The sequence below is a fragment of the Pipra filicauda genome, unplaced genomic scaffold, assembly GCF_003945595.2.
Source record: "Pipra filicauda isolate LSUMZ 115617 unplaced genomic scaffold, ASM394559v2 scaffold119_size3216105_pilon, whole genome shotgun sequence".
Lineage (NCBI taxonomy): Eukaryota > Metazoa > Chordata > Aves > Passeriformes > Pipridae > Pipra > Pipra filicauda.
The window spans coordinates 850,748-855,084 of NW_024103651.1; positions in this window are offsets into that span (position 1 = coordinate 850,748).

Consider the following 4,337-nt stretch of genomic DNA (forward strand, 5'->3'; position numbering starts at 1 on the left):
AGCGGACAGGGCTTGGGGCAATGCTTTGCCTTTGGGAAAAGCAGCTCTTTCCTGCTGGTTCACTCTCTGGAGTGGAGTTGCATTGGGGCAGGTGTTAATTGCATTTCTGGAAATCAAAGCAGCCACTGCTGAGGCTGTTTGTTGGTCTTTGCTTTGCTGCTCCCCCAAGCACCTTTGCTTTCCCATCTGCATGGGAAAATACTTCACCCAGAGGGATGCCTCTCCCCAGGGATCCCCAAGCCGCTCCAAGCATTTGCCCCCTTCCATGGCCCTATCCCACTACCCCAGTGTGAGGTCCTGCAAAGGTGCATGTTACTGTAGAGAGTTTACTTAATGCCAATCCTGGGCACAAATCCTGGGAAAACATACTTGAAACTGGTTGCACAGGGAGAAAGGGGGGTGGTGGGAAAGGAAACAGTTGCAGGGGATGAGAAATAAATGGAGAAATTGGAAGATTTGATGGGTGATCATTGCTCTCCCTATCTGTTTTGGTGTTTTTTTCTTTTAAATGCTGGAAAAAAAATCCTTTAGGATGATGTGGAGCACCACCCTACAGTGCTTCCCACTACTGCTGGTCTCGTCTGCTGAGCACAGGGCTGAATTTGGGGGTACAGAGGCTGCTTCACCCTCCTCCATCCACCCCCACGTCCCAGCCAGTCCCACCAGAGGGGTCTCACCTCCTGGCAGTTCCAATATCAGTCATTCCAGTGAAACAGCCTTTGCATCTCTTGGTGCATATAAATCAGGGGCTTTCCAGGTGTTTCTTGGGGGAGCCGCTGCCTGCGGGCTCGGCTCTGCAAACCCCACTCTCCCTGCTGGCTGGACGAGATGCAGGACAGATGTTTATGTTCCTCCTCTGTTATGAGACTCTTATGGCAACATGCTCACATCCAACCCCTCAAGGACAGCAAACCACCAAGGCGTTTGGGTTTGGTTTATTTTTGCTTTTCCAAAGGGAAAAATACACCACTGCACAGTGGTTATCCCTGAGGAGATGAGTGGTTGCATCGGGTACACCTGGGCTCTTCCAGGGCACCTCACCTGCAGCCCTGAGAGTGCTTTGATGATGTTACACCTGTTTCCCAACAATTAGGTGTATAAACCTAATAGCTTTTCCTCATTTGCTCAAGTTTGGGTGCCTAGCTGGCACATTTCCAGGTGGGATCCAGCTCTGTTTCGGCAGACAACAATTCAAGTGTGTTTATTGGATCCGGATTAGATGCTCATCTAATGGGTACTGCTGGGGTGGAAGAAGGACCGGGGGCAGGGACAGACCTGGAGGGCTGTGTGTCACTCTATGGAGGGGAAAGGGAAGCTGGGGGCAGCAGCACCCATTACTCCCACCCCCTTCCTTTCCCACAGGCAGAACAGGCAGGGTTGCTGAGGTCATTTTGATCCTTGCAACAGCTACCTGTTTTCCTTGGGAGCTGCTTGTTTCTCTGCTCCTGTGTCCAACCAGCCTCAGTTCAGCATCAATGCTTCAAAACCCAAGCACCTAAAGCAAGACAGAATCCAAGCTGAGGCCTTCAGCCTATCAGTGCTGGAGGAGAGGAGCATGTCCCACTTGCATCTTGATGGGATCTGGGCAAACTCCTCTGGATGAAACCCCAGTGCCACTGCATCAGTCCTGCTGCCAGATCTGAGAGGTCTTTTAAGCTGAAAGAGAGTAAATTGAGATTGGACACAAGGAAGATGTTTTCTGTGATGAGGGTGGTGGGGCACAGGAACAGGCTGCCCAGGGAAGCAGTGGATGTCCCATCTCTAGAAGTATTCAAGGCCAGGTTGGATGGGGCTTTGAGAAACCTGCTGTAGTGAAAGTTGTCGCTGTCCATGGCGGGGGGATTGGACTAGAAGAATTTTAAAGGTCCCTTCCAACCCAAATCAGTCTGTGATTCTACAATTTCATGGTTTAAACAGCACATTTCCCTCTTCTGTGCTTTGGCAGCAGGACATTTCCCCCATGGATCCACCTAAACTCCCACCCACCTCCCTCCACCAGCAACAGCATAGGGCTGGCAGTGGTGAGAGGCACAAAAATCCTGGATGGAGAGCAAGAGAGGATTCCTTGCCAAAGAAATTATCTGAAACAGGTGGTTCCAGCTCGGAAGAACTCAATTTATATTCCCAAATGACATGCCGGGAGCTGCTCACAGCTCCATCAACAGGCACGATGCAGGCAAGGCAGATGTTTCAGCGAGTGCCAGCAGCTGGAATAGGATTGCTGGCTCAGCTCGGCTGCACCCATCATTCCAGACAGTAATTTGGGAAGTCAGTGTTCAAGGCTTATCCCAAGGGAGCCTGTATCGGGTGGCTGCAGGTCTGGCTGGCGGGATCGCACGCTCGTTGTGAAACAAAGCGGGGTGGCAGCGTGTGGAGCCGAGCAGGAGGTGAGACTCCTGGATTATTTATAGGCTGCAGCCTTGGCAAGAATCTTGGCACAGGAAAGCACAGGGTGTATGGGCTGTGCATGGGGCTGAAGCAGCCCCGTGCTGGTGATAATGGGGTTGTGCCAGTGCCATCCACGTGGCAGGAGCGGCTCTGCCCAGGGCATGTCCCAGCCACAGGAAGAGGCAAATTTTTGGGGATGCCCAGGCGCAGTGAGATGGGATGTGTCTTGGGGAAACAAAGCCTTACAAAGGGTGAGGGGCACAAGGAGAGTGCTAGCAGGCAGTGCGAGGCACGAGGCTTGTCCGCCAAAGCAGGTGTTGTCGGCACAGGTGAAATTCCAGGTCTGGAGGGGGAAGGAGGTGGTTCCTTTGAGGGCTGGGCAGCAGTGCTGAGGGGAGCGTGGCAGAGGCTGCTGCATCAACCAGCCCTGTGTGCTTGTTTTATTTTCCATGTGGTGATCAGTAAGAAACAGCAGCTCTTCTGTGTCTGCTGCTGCCCCAGCCTGGCAAAAGAAAGGGTGTTGATGAAATGTTCCCCAGGTGTGACATGGCAAGGTGTCAAACATGCCAAGACAGCAAAGGCAGGGGTGGGAATACCAAATCCAATGTAATTAAGGAGAGATGTGGGTAAGGCCAAGGGGGATTCAGCAGAAGTAACCCCTGATGCTGCAAGAGGCCATGGGAGAGCACACGGGCACATCCCAGCCACAAAGTGCCACCTTCCCAAATTGCCCACAAGGCTTCCCGGAGCCAGGCACACTCTCACCTAAGGTGCAATGCAGTCTGCCTGCCCCGGGGAGAGCCCTCACCACTCCAGCCCAGGGCTGATGGCTGTTCATATGAACCATGTATATGCCCAGGTAAATAAATAGGTAGAAACTGGGATGTGGACTTTCCCTTGGGGTTTTCAGGGTGGCTGAGTGCAGGAGCAAAGTATGAAATGCTGCAAAAGGGATGAGGAAGGGAAGGACATAGCGAGGGTGTCTCTTCATAGGAAGGGTTAGAGCAGATTTACAGCACCACAGCATTTAACTGCTGGTGCAAAAGCACCCAGTGGCTCCTGGCCATGCACACAGCAAGAGGAGAACAAGCACCAAGACCCCAGCAGCATTTGTGTACACACCGCTCTCCCCACCTCACATCAGCAATCTCTGGGAAACGGGGTCCAGGTGAGTCTTGTCAGACCCCATTGATCATTCATAGCATCACCCTGTTTGAGTGGTTTGTGGTGCAGGTTGGTTAGGGCTCCGTGCTGGAGCAGCATCCAGGACACAGCCCTGGACAGGACCTCTGTCCATGGGTGCTCCCTCCACGGCGGATGCTCACCTGGCTGCAGGGGATAAATACCACCTGCAAAAAGACAGAGGAAACTGGACTTCCTTAAATTGCTGTAAAACACGATGGGAACGTTTAATAAAAGCTAAGAGGCGGATATCCTTTACTTGGCTTGTGATAAAATCTCACATTAGAGGCTATTTAAGGCACCTTATCAAAGGTTAAAGGGGCAAAGTCCCCATTTGGAGACAGAAAACAAAGACAGACAACATCTGCTCCTGGAAGCAAAAGGGAGCAGACACCAAGGCACAGCAGAGGTCACTACTGGCATCATTATTATTTAATACCACTTGTATATTAATGAGATTCAGGAAAAAGACAAAAACAAGGCAAAGAGAGCCAACAATAGCCCAAACTTGCTTTGCTTTGTCAAAACAGAAAGAGGTGGGGGAAAAGCTGTGATGTGAGACGTGTTTCACATGAGAAATTAAATTGTCACGCTACAGTTAAGAGTTTTCGTATCAAAAGCGTATGACCAGCCCCACATGCCAGTGGAAGTAGTTTCAGTGCATTAAACCTTGTATTCAGCCCAAGTGGAGCTGATCCAGCTGGTCCCATTTTACCAGCCACTTCATTGTGATTCTGCAATGAAAAAAAAATCACAAACACTTTCAC